Source organism: Lagenorhynchus albirostris, chromosome 18 (assembly GCF_949774975.1).
Source record: "Lagenorhynchus albirostris chromosome 18, mLagAlb1.1, whole genome shotgun sequence".
Classification (NCBI taxonomy): Eukaryota; Metazoa; Chordata; class Mammalia; order Artiodactyla; family Delphinidae; genus Lagenorhynchus; species Lagenorhynchus albirostris.
Genome location: NC_083112.1, coordinates 1,296,392 through 1,309,187, shown reverse-complemented (window position 1 = coordinate 1,309,187; position 12,796 = coordinate 1,296,392). Strand labels below are relative to the sequence as shown.

The 12,796-nt window shown below is 49.9% G+C and overlaps 1 long non-coding RNA gene across 1 annotated transcript; it reads left to right on the top strand.

Annotated features, from left to right (window-relative positions):
- Positions 1–5,688: 5,688 nt before the first annotated feature.
- On the top strand, positions 5,689–8,655 carry LOC132508823 (uncharacterized). Its single transcript, XR_009536786.1, has 3 exons — positions 5,689–6,516; positions 6,876–7,046; positions 8,491–8,655. It is a non-coding gene; the product is annotated as an uncharacterized LOC132508823 (long non-coding RNA).
- Positions 8,656–12,796: the final 4,141 nt, after the last annotated feature.

The following is a 12,796-nucleotide window of genomic DNA, read 5'->3' as shown; positions in this document are numbered from 1 at the left end:
AGGGTGATGGAACAAGGCCTTCACATTTTGTGAAAATATTGTTTTCAACCTTAAACTCTATCCGCAGACAAGCTATTAATCAAGTGTGAGGGTAGAATAAAGACATTTCAGACATTCAAGAATTCAGAATGTTTTCCTCCCATGTCCTCTGTTTCAGGAAGCTGGAAGCAGACATGGGGTCCAAGAAACGGGTCTGACAAAGGGGAGGAAGAAGGGGCTCAGTGGGAGCTGCTGAAGGGGTCCCACGTGACAGCTGTGCCCCAGGTGTGGGGGCAGGCTGCTCGCTCGGGACCAGCGGAGGGTCTAGGGTGGCCTTCGCTGGGAAGAGGTCCTTCGCCTGCCTTAGAGGAGATTCGGTACTTGGAGAACAGTTTGGGATTGGGTTTGGGTTGAGGATATAAAAAACTAAGCAAATGGAAAACACGAGCCAATTATTAATTCTAGGGAAAACTAAAGGTTGTATGGAAAAGTGAAAGTGATTATAGGAATAGTGTGGTTCGTTTGGGGATAGCGTTTACATAGTCGTAGTAATATGTTAATTATTGACTTAACCAAACGTCCAAAAGTCTGACAACATGTATTAGGAAGACAAGGGAATGGGAAGGGCATGCCTGGGTATCAGGGGAAGAGGGTTTAAAAGGAGCTAAATTGTCATCTTCCGTAACGGGAAGTAATTACATCATGCCGAGACGAAAACTCAAGACACTGCTTTGCAAGGATGCAATCTGGATACAAGTCCTTTGTCAGATATACGTATTGAGAATATTTTATCCCATTTCCTTAATGGTGTCTTTTAAAGAGCAGGTTTTAATTCTGATGAAGCCAAATGTATTATTTTTCTCTTATTGTTAGTGCTTTTGCTATTCTATTTAAGAAATCGTTTCCTTCCTCAAGATCGTGAAGAAATTCCCCTGTGTTTTCTTCTAGAAGCTTTTTAGCTTTAGCCTTTATATTTGATCTGTGATCCATGTCGATGTATTTTTGTGTTTAGTGATTTTTGCGAAAGTGAACATGTCTTACTCTTCCATTGACTTCCTGTGCCTTTTTGCGCATAGCAGGCACTCATTAATTTGTTGTATTTTATCTATATGTTTACCTATATGTTCCTTCTGAGCAGGACCTATGAGACAGTCATTTGTGTTCGCCCTGACCCGTCCCCATCACACACCGCTCCACACGGTAACAACCCTCCGAAAAAGGAGCCCAGAGGAGCGAGGGCACCAGCCACGGCTGTTTGTCCCTGTGCCGCGGAGCCAGGCAATGCTGTGTTCCTCAGATCCAGAAGGTGCATCTCGCAGGCACAGGTAGAGCCCTACTGGGAAGGCCGCACACGCTGGGCACTGGGCATGGGCAGTGGCTGGCCCTGGGGTCCGTCTTCTGGCCTTTTCTTCCTGGGATTTCACGTGCCCAGATGCTGGCATTCAGTTTCCGCACTCTGAATTCTAAGCCAGCCTGTAAGCCACGGCCACTTCTTTTCTCCCTGGGAACTCTTTGATCTTAAGCTTTATCTCCCAGTAGCATGGAGTCTCGTTTCAAAATAAACCCCACCTGGGAGTGCACACAAAGTCAATATTAGTAACTCGTTAGTGCTTACACACAAACATGGTTTTACTTTCATCTACCCAAATACAAAGTAAAAAGTCAACCACAATCATGGAATGCAGCCACCAGCTTCCTGCTGAGAAAACCCAAATCTGCAGGGACTTCCCTGGTGGCACAGTGGTTAAGAATCCGCCTGCCAATGCAGGGGCTATGGGTTCGAGCCCTGGTCCAGGAAGATCCCACATGCCGCGGAGCAACTAAGCCCGTGCGCCACAACTACTGAGCCTGCGCTCTAGAGCCCGCGAACCACAACTATTGAGCCCACGTGCCACAACTACTGAGCCCGTGAGCCTAGAGCCCGTGCTCTGCAACAGGAGAAGCCACCACAATGAGAAGCCCGCGCACTACAACAGAGAGTAGCCCCTGCTCACGGCAGCTAGAGAAAGCCCCCACGCAGCAACGAAGACCCAAGGCAGCCAAAAATAAATTTAAAAACCCCAAAAAACAACCAAATCTGCACTGGTTCCATCACCATCGAACAAGGACAGGAGCAGGGGGGACACTGAGGGCAGAGCTGGGCCGAGGTCCTACCGCATCTCCCAGGACACTCGCCAGCTCTGGACTCGGCCACGGCTTCCAGCCCAGAGCATGTCCTTGTCCTCATTTCTCTGCGCGAAGGAATGACGTTAGGGGCTGTGGAGGACCAGCCCTCCCCCACCCCCTTGGGGCCCTTGAGACCACTGCCCGGACGTGAACTGCTCGTGCCCACGTCCCGGAAACAGCCCCAGTCTGAGTGAATCATCTCCCTGATGAAGCACCTTCCATGATTTCCGTTGCCCGAAGACAAGGTGGTGCAGCGCTGGAGAACCTGGCCAGCCCAGCCCAGGCCCCTCGCCTGCGGGGGATGGAATCGTGGGAAGCTTCGGCTTCGGATGGACTTGACTTTCAGTTCCTGGCGGGTCTGAAGCTGTGTGACTTTGGGTGCTTTTCCTAACCTGGATGAGTTGCTAAACACCTCAGAGGCTCAGGGCCCTTAATTCCTGAACACAAAATGGTAACGGTGCCAGTGGGAGAATTAAATGAAAAGCATCTGCCAAGTGATGCAGATACTCTAGATGCTGCTGCCGGGCCGGCTCCCCTCTCGGTTCCCGCCTGGCAGCCACCTGAAGCCACTCCCGCATGAACCCCTGTGCTCTCGGCCCTCCTTTGCCTCTTTCCTTTACCTGAAACGTGCTTGCCTTCAGGCCTTCACCCAAAATCTACCACGTGCCCTGAACACCAGGTCACCTGCCGGCATCACCGCGAGGGCACGCCCGCCTAAGGCACCTGTGGTCTAGCCCAGCCAGGGAGCGGGCCTCTGGCCCAGGAGCCACACCTGTGTTGTCAGGGCTGAGGCTCCTCCGAGGCTCCCTGGAGGCATCGCTAGGACCCAGCACCGCTGGGCACAGAAGGAAGCACTTGAAGTGTCTGCTGAGTAAATGAGTGAAAATTAGTACCTGTTGATCCCCTCCCACCCTGGCGTCTGAGGGAGGGCTGCCGCCCTTGTTAAATATGACCGTAATCTCTCTGAGCCGCAGTCTTGTTGTCTGTGAAATGGAGCTAATACTAGTGTCAATTTCAGAGATTTTGCTGGTAAAGATGAAGGGATACACTGCAGGTAAGGGATGCACTGATGATCTTTTAAAGCGTTAGATCGCTGTCATCAAACCGTGCTGCCCTGGGTAAGTCACACAACTGTTCCTTCTCAGCCCGTGCATCTGTGAGAGGACAGCGCAGAGCCAAGTCATTTCTAAAGCTATTCAAGCCTTCAAGGATTTCTGTAAAGTCAGTGTTTAACAAGCTCATATGATTCTGAAAGGGCGTTTATAGAATAAGCTCTCTTTTGTAGTAAGAAATTTCCAATTCAGGGGCGTGGGAGCACGGACCGAGTCTAAAGCAGCTTTAGTAATGAGTACAGCTGAGAAGCGATTCACTGAGAAGTGGTTTTATGGAATACTTTTTTAAAGTTTCTTAAATATCTACACAAAATAGAGAAACTAGTTTTCAGCTATTAACCTAACTGCTGATCCCTTTTTGTGTCGGGAAGCCTCTCCAAACCTGCCTTCCCGTGTCCGTCACGAGAGCGCACTTCCCGTGTCCGTCACGAGAGCGCACTTCCCGTGTCCGTCACGAGAGCGCACTTCCCGTGTCCGTCACGAGAGCGCACTTCCCGTGTCCGTCACGAGAGCGCACTTCCCAGTGTCCGTCACGAGAGCGCACTTCCCAGTGTCCGTCACGAGAGCGCACTTTCTGTTGGTCCCTCAGAGAAGTAACAGTTTACACTGGATGGTGGTTTTCAGCTTATTTTCATGCCTATGATCTCATTTAAAATTTGTCACGGGGAGGGACTTCCCTGGTGGCCCAGTGGTTAAGACTTTGCCTTCCAATGCACAGGGTGTGGGTTTGATCCCCAGTTGGGGAACTAAGATCCCGCAGGCCACAGCCAAAAAGTAAAGAAAAAATAGTTAAATAAAGAGAAGACAATTTAATAAATAAATAAACAAAGAGATAAAATTTGTCACAAACCTGAAAGATGGCAAATACTGGCAATTCACCGTTCAGCTGAGGAAACCAAGGACAGGGAGACCTGCCTGGGAGAGCGAACGCGTGTCACCTCTGTGCTCCCAGCCAAGGCTTCAGACTGCGTGTCCTTCTCAAAGACTCTGTTCAAGGGAGACATGCGTTCTTCAAAATAAACAGCCCCGTGGTGGTTAGTTTCATGTGTCAGCTCGACCGGCCATGGCCTGCGCAGATGAAACATTATCTGGGTGTGTGCGTGTGAGGGTGTTTCTGGATGAGACGAGCATTGAATCGATGGACTCATATTTTCTGTATATTTCTAAGTTTCCAACAATGAAAGCGTGATCCTTTACATCCTAATTGTAAGAAGGTAGAAATGGGGGCTGGGCTCTAGCGTCTAAGTGCACTTTTCGCTCTAAAATTCCATACGGTTCACAGTTCACAGCACACAAGGGTTTTTCCCTCCACTGGTATAGCAGGATGTAGTACAGGTTTGCTAATAGCAGTGCTGTCTGGCATTTCGCTTCTAAATCTCGGGAAGACTGCATTGTTATCTGTAGAACTTAAGTGCTGGGTCGTGTTCGTCTGCGAAGTTTGTCCACGCTGCCTGAGGACCAGACTGCGCTAGGACAGTAACGCGTGGAGAAGATAATAACGTTTTACTTGTAAAGGTGACATCACAGTGGCAGGGCAGCTGGTGCAGCACTTACTCATCCCAGGGGCGTGTTCCTTCCTCCAAGATGTGGTAACACTTCTGACAGTTTCTTTAAGGCAAGGCGATGAGCCCAGCCTGCTCAGAAAGGCAGACCCAGGGGTGAACCCGGCGTCTGCGCGTGCGGCCATGTGCCGTCAGTCCCGATTTCCCGTCTTTGTTCCCACCAGGGGAGGTGGTGTGCAGAGGGAGAGGCGGGCGGTCTTAACAGCCTGCCCCGGGGCGGGGGTAGGAGGCCCCTGGCTGGCCAGGCCTGTCTTTGGGGCAGTCCGTTGCAAGGGAGGGCACTGCCTGCCTCGGGTCGCTGTGGGGGGCTGGCTGAGGCCCCGGCAGTCTCCTCTGGTGGCTCATGCGAGGGCAAAGCGGGGTCTCCAGCCCAGACGGGTCCCAGCCTGAAGCCCCTCAGCTTCTTGACTCTGCCCTCACGGTCAAGGCGGTGGTGCCCCTTCTGGACAAGTATCCTGGACCAGGTCTCAGGCCTTGGGTGATGACACACGGATTCCCGTTGGTCCCTCCCCTCCCCCGTCTGTCCCACGTTGAGTCCCCTCCCTGCAAAAGCCCGTTTCTCTACTTTCACAGCCGACCTTTACACGCCCCCTTAAGGCCAGAACCCGCATCTTCAGCACTCGCCCCTCCCCAGATGTGTTCCTGTCTCCTCCTGAGCCAGGGTGGCTCCGTGTGGTGGGTGCACCTCTTCCTCCAGCTCCCGGGTGGGTGGCTCCGTGTGGTGGGTGCACCTCTTCCACCAGCTCCCGGTGGCTGCTTTGTGCTAGTCGCCCGAAGCCACGTCTGGTCCGGAGGGGCAGGTGCTTTGCGTACCTCCCCACGGCGCCCCGCTGGGGACTGCGCACTGCTTCCCCTGGTCAGGCCGCCCCGCGGGAGCAGCGACCACCCGGCGGTCTCACGCTGTTCTTCCACGGGAAGCAGAAATACGCTTGAGAGAAAAGAAACAGTTTCTTTTTGACAAATGCATGTCTTTGTACAGAAGTCTTTTCTGCATCTCTCGTTATACCCTTTAGACATTTCCGAGTGGATTTTCTGGAAGGGGTGTGCTAACTTACACCCCGTGGGAGCATTAGCTCTTAATACCGTTTGTGAAGGTTCTCTTAGTCTTTAAGTTAAAAACATTTATTTATGTTATTTATTTGGCTGTTCCGGGTCTTAGTTGCGGCATGCAGTATCTTTAGTTGCGATGTGCGGGATCTAGTTCCCTGACCAGGGATCAAACCCAGGCCTCCTGCATTGGGAGCGCGGAGTCTTACGCACTGGACCGCCAGGGAAGTCCCTCATTTCTGTATTTTGAATAAATATACGACGTGATGTTTCCTGTGGGCTTTTCCTTCATTCCAGGCTCAAAGGCTTGGCCGGAGGTTGTTAAGATCTACACGTTCCATTCAGGGAGCCTGGGGACACCCGGGCTTCCTGAGGCGTGCAGGGCGGCGGCCCAGTTGCCACCAGTCAGCCCTCCAGACCCTCTCACTCCTGGCAGCAGAGACTTCTTCACTGGACGGACGTCGGCTCAGCCAGAGCTGTTGCCCGTCGGGAACCCTGTGTCACCCCAGTGGGAGAAGGAAAGCTGGGGACAGGTGAAGGTTCAGGGCGGGAAGGGGAGCAGCCCCCAGCTGGCCTTGGGGCCAACCCCTCCCTTGGGTGGAGTCGAGGCCGTGGGTGACAAGCGGACCCCAGGAAGCCAGCTCGAGAAGGTACGTGGGAGATCGGGTCCCAGGGCAAGCAGCAGCCTGGCCCCGGGCCTCACTCCTCCGGCCCCTCCAGCGGCCGGCCTGGGACTCGTGCAGCCCCTGCGCAGGGAGGGCCCCCCACAGGGCTCGGGTCCCTCAGCGTCAGCCCGAGGGCAGGGGGTTACCGGCGGGAGTGGGGGACTTACCATGAGGAGTCAGGTTCCAGCTCCAGGCCCCTCACCTGTGTGAGCCGTTTCTGTGTTACTACCTGAGGGTCCCCAACCTTTTATACAGCTTTATGAGCTTCATATCTTGATCTGCACCTGACGGGGGTCACAGAAGGAACCCTCGGTCTCCCACACACTTCCTTCTTTCTCCATCAGAGATGCCAGGAAGGAGGAAAAAGGGGGCTGGTGCACTCCTCCTCGACTCCCACTTCAGGCACTAAGCACTTACGCAGATGCATCAGAAGTCACGGCATCTGCCCAGAACGTCTCTAGGGACTGGCTACCCAGTGGGAAGCGGTAGTGTGATTTTGGACAAAGTTCTTGGAGGTGAGGGTGGAGATAAGTATGTGCTGTTCCAAAGGATTGAGTCACCCAGGTTGGAAAGTCATAAAAGGATGTGTCGCTGTGGTTCTCAAACTGTGTGCCGAGGTGCCCACGTGCCGCCCACCCACGGGGCAACGAGGGGGGTTTCAGATTCTCAGGGAGACAGTGATGTTGGTTGGATAGACTCTACCTACAAGCCAAGGTGGCTCAGTTTCCACAGCACCTACACTACATTCCCCGCAATGACATACATCTTTGCAAAGCTGCGGTTTTACGGGTGCCTTGATGAAAAGCAAGCTCCTGGTGAAAGTCACTGTGGAGTGGGAAACAAAGGCGGCGGCAGCGTCGGGTCTTGTGCCAGGATTTGAGGAGTCGTGCAGTGCCCGACAGGCGCACACATCCCACTCGCAGTGGTGGTTACTTAAGAATGAAATTAAAATAGCATTTTCCTTTCAGTTTACTGTATTTTTTTCCCAGATGGCTACTAGGTTTTTAGGACACAGACACTTCTTAAACTCTTTGGAACGAACTACCTAATAAACGAACTGCTAGGCAGTCCTTTTGTCATAGAAGCCCTGAGAGAGCTGCTAAGAACCCATGAAGTGAGAACGTTTGGGAACCTGCCGTGGGCATCCCACCCCACCCACGGAGGCAACCGCAGATGCTGGGTTTTGGTCCATCCTAGAGATATTTAATGCACGTGATAGCAGCTCACACTTATTTAACTTTTACTTTGTGTCAAGCGCTGTTCTAAGCTTTGTGTTTCTTAACGAACTTAATCCTAGAGATGAGGCCACAAAAGCGCCCGAATCCACATCCCCCCACCCCACCCCCAGTAAGGGCTTCAGGGGCTGAGCTGACACAGACCTGCTCTGCCTTACCTCTGTGCAAAGTCGGGGCATTAGCTTTAAATACGTGTCAATTTGATAGGAAAAAATAGCAGTTGTTAGAATATTAGTTTCTTTAAACGCTTTTTTGTATCTTTTTTGGTCATTTATATTTATTCTTTCCATGACTGTCCTTTGTGAACATCTTTAAGCTTTTGAAATGTCACCGCTTTCTAGGTGTCTCTACAACATTAATGTGTCAATTATTTTGAAACACCCAATCAGGGGAAAGGTGGTCGTGCTAACTGGAACCTTCTCCTCCTCTAAACTTCAGTAGGTCAGATCCATTTTTTAAAATTAGGTGTTTACCTGCTAGACTCAGAAAACTAATCTTGAGCTTTTCCCTCCTAGCTTCTAGGTTAAAATGGTTATTTGAGAAAAAATAAAAAGAGAAGGCTCTCCCTACCTCATAAAAGAAACCTTAAAACGTTTGTCTCGGACAATCCATGACTGTGGGCACTGCAGAAGTCACTTCTGCTGATTGATTTTCTCGTAACAGGGGACTGTTTTTTTCCAAGTCTGAGGAAGAAATCGATGCTGTGTGACATTTTCTTATCCAGGTTTTCTGATGTTCACGACTGACCTTTGCTGACTGTCCTTCACTTCTCCACCTGAGACCTTGTTCCGCATCCTGGTTGGTCTGGAAGGGCTTTGGTGTCGCACTGCTGAGGCCTCCATTTACTGGCTGGCAGCCCCCTGAGTTCACGTGAGGAGTGGAGTTCTGAAGAGTCATGTAGGTTTCCTTTTATTATATTACTAGTTAGTCCAGACAGCTAACCTGCAGCACAGGTGTGACGAAAACAGACTTGTGTCTGCTTGCCCCAGCGCGATAAAGCCAACCCACTGCCCCCAGGTTGTGGTAAGGAAGGGGCAGCGTTTATTGTGTTTAATTGCAGGCCCCAAGCAAGGAGAACAGGCAGCTCAACGCTCAAAAGACCCAAACTCCCCGATGGCTTTCAGGGAAGGCCTTTTAAAGACAGGGGGAGGGAGGGGGCTTGTGGAGGGCGTGATCAGCTCGTGGACGTGCTTCTGATTGGTTGGTGGTGAGGTAATTGGGAGTCAACATCATCAACCTTCTGGTTCCAATTGGTCTGGGGTCTCCGTGCTTGTGGGCAGCATGCAGTTAACTTCTCCCACCCGGAGGGGGTTTTAGTATCTGCAAAAGAGCTCAAAGAACATGGCTCAGAATATGATCTACAGCCCTGGAGGAAGAACTAAAGGTCCTTGACTTCGTTTAATGGCTAAACTATTATCGTTTTGTCTTGCTTGACTGTTTTCCTTTCTTTCTGCATTTTCTCACTTCTCTGATTAATTTACTCTTTGGAACTCGGGGAAGACCTATGAGGCAAAGGTTTCTCTACAGACAAGAGCAGGTGGAGGGCATAGCGGGGATGGGGGAGTGGGTGTGTGTGGTGGGTGTGTGTGTGTGTGTGTGTGTGTGTCTGTCTGTCTGTCTGTCTGTCCTGGGAAGGCCCCACAGGGTCCTAAACAGTCACACATCAGCTATGATCTGGACTTCAAGAAAAGGTTGTTCCCATAGAGTTGCTTTTTCTTGGATCACTTCACTTTTTTTTACCCAAAGAGTGATTGTTGTATAAAAATATAAAGGATTCCTTTTTCCAAATAAACCCGTCTTTTCCAATTAATCTGGGGTCCTTAGGAACTAGTAAAATAATGTAGGTGAAATACACCAGGTATATAGGTATTAACAGAGGAACAATATAGAAACTAAGATAATGCACTTTATAAGTGGATCTATGAGTATTTTTTAAATTATTATTTACTTTAATTAGGGAGAAATAACTAGAATCCACCTTGATGATTTCAAGAAGGCTTTAGTACTTGGAATGAAAAATAGTTTAAAGCTAGGGAAAGAAAATAAAATTGTTGCCCTAAATACAGCTGCAGGTTTTCTTCCTAATTAAGTTAGTTGTTTTTCCCCCAGAATTGTGACCTTAAAGAGCTGATGAACTGAAGATGAAGGCTTCAGTTCAAGGCAGAGGTGGCCCCAGGGCATCATCTCGGCAGCTTGGGGATTTTCTATTGAAGTGACCAGTTGTTTGGATAAGTGGGGATTCACACCTAGAGGCTTTAGAACTCCATAGGTGGGTTTGGCTACTCTGCTCTGATCTTCCACAAATAACTTCCAGAGATCATCTGAATTTTGTTGAGCAGATTTTTTTTTCATGTTTCTCTTCTGGCCCTTGTAATTTGTACTAAATAGATATAAATAAATGTTGCAAGTCATTTCTTCGCAATAAGAGGTTATATGATCACAGCTGAAACAAAAACAGATAGTATTGAATATAATAGTAAGAATACATATAGAAATGCTCTTGTGCAAATGTGTTTGGTGGTTTGATTTCCTTTACTCTGGAATATACATACAGAACAGACTCGCCTGTGCCTACTCCAGTAATAATTTATCCTGAATTCTATACAGAGTTTTAGTCCCAAAGGTACCATAGATTCTCTGAGTTCCAAATTCAACCAACAGACAGCAGAGGGAGCTGGATGCTTTTGCAACTGAGATTTGCGCTCACTCTGAGGGCTCACAAGATGTCTTGGCGTGCCCTTTCCATGGAGAGGAAAGTAGGGATCATTATTAAACCACCCGCAAATTGCAGTGTTTTCTTTTCACATTTTAAAAAAATGGAAGTATAGTTGATTACAGTGTTGTGCTAATTTCTGCTGTACAACAAAGTGACTCAGTTATACATATATATACATTTTTTTAAATATTCTTTTCCATTATGGTTTATCTCAGGAGATTGGATATAGTTACCTGTGCTATATAGTAGGGCCTTGTTGTTTATCCATGCAATGTTTTCTTTATTTCTTTTTATATCTATATATGCTGGGAAGGTGCTGTTGAACCTACACAGTCACTTAGAAGTGATAAATACTGTGCAGATTTCTATGTTAAGGCAAATCTGCATTATGTGTCCTTCCCCTTCCCTCCTCCCCACAATTTAAAAACTAGACAATTGTCAGGGGACCCTGGAATGGCGTGGCTTACTCTGTTCTTGAACCACTGTGGGTAGAAAAGCAAGCAAGCAGCGCTTGCCAAATGCTGTGTTCCTTCCAACCAGACAAATCGGAGGACGCGCTTCCAGATGGCTGCATTCACCAGTGCGGCGGTTCTCAAAGTTTCGTTTTGGATCCTTCACAGTCTTTTTTTTTAAATATAAGTTTATTTATTTTATTTATTTATTTTTGGCTGTGTTGGGTCTTCGTTGCTGTGCGCGGGCTTTCTCTGGTTGCGGTGAGCGGGGGCTACTCTTGGTTGCGGTGCGTGGGCTTCTCATTGCGGTGGCTTCTCTTGTTGCGGGGCACGGGCTCTAGGCGCGCGGGCTTCAGTAGTTGTGGCACACGGGCTCAGTAGTTGTGGCTCGCGGGCTCTAGAGCGCAGGCTCAGTAGTTGTGGCTCACGGGCTTAGTTGCTCCGCAACATGTGGGATCTACCCGGACCAGGGCTCGAACCCGTGTCCCCTGCATTGGCGGGCAGATTCTCAACCACTGCGTCACCAGGGAAGCCCTCCTTCACACTCCTAACAGGTACTGACGGCCCCACTGAGCAGGCTGCTGGCTGAGCTGTCAGGTCGGGAGAGGAGTTAACAGCGCTCCTTCTGGGCCTCTGTGAGGCAGGGCCCTCGCCCCCCGTGGCTGCCGGGTTTACCTGTTTTGCTGGCATCAGGTCCACGCTGATGACACAGGGCTTTGTCCAGCAGGTAGAGGGATGGATCCAGAAGAGCCTGCAGGGAGAGCCCATCCTCCCAGGAAGAACTGAGGAGGATAAAAATGAGACCAGAGGCTTTAAAAAGACCAGAATATTTTGGAATGTTTGGCAAAATATTGAAAGTTGCCATCAATAATGACACATAATACTCAGGTTAGGGCTTCCCTGGTGGCGCAGTGGTTGAGAATGTGCCTGCCAATGAAGAGGACACGGGTTCGAGCCCTGGTCTGGGAAGATCCCACATGCCGCGGAGCAACTAGGCCCGTGAGCCACAACTACTGAGCCTGCGCGTCTGGAGCGTGTGCTCCGCAACAAGAGAGGCCACGACAGTGAGAGGCCCGCGCACTGCGATGAAGAGTGGCCCCCGCTCGCCACAACTAGAGAAAGCCCTCGCACAGAAACGAAGACCCAACACAGCCATAAATAAATAAATAAATAAATAAATAAATAAAATTAAAAGTCCAGTTCCTTCCTAACTCCACTAATTAATAACTTGTTCTTTCTAAACTTGTTTCTTCATCTATATAAAGGAGCTAAATTCTGCTTACTTTATAAGGCATTGTCAGGTTCATACAAAATACTGCCTATGAAAGTCCTCATAAAAAAAAACAACAAAAAAAACCTCAGGTCAGAGGGTCCAAGTGCCAGTGTTAATGGCACCTGTGTCTGGTTGGAGGATGCTCTCAGGGCTCAAAGTGAGAAGACAGCTGGGTGGAGATGGCAGGACACCTCTGCCCCCAGGCCCAGAGCTCCTGCGGGTCAGAGGACAAGGCCAAACACATCAAGAACATGAACAGAAGCTGCTTCAAGACATTTATAAATTAAATCCCCACTTTCTCAAATTACCCGTTGGCTTCAAATGTGAAGAACAAAGCAGAGCTCTGCTGACAAAGCCCCAGACCCTCTCTTGGGGGCCTAGTGATTATTCCCAGGGACATCCAGCAGGGATAGCCTCCACCAGCCCTTGTTCTGTCAAAACCAGCCCAGGCGTCACTGTCGGTTCCTGGGTAGCAGCGCTCGAGCCCCTGTGGCAGGGGCAGGGACAGAGTCGCAGTTGCTGTTGAGACAAACCAACCCCGTCCCTGGGGGGGCCTCCTCCTGGCCCAGTTCCTGGGGACTCACAGCAG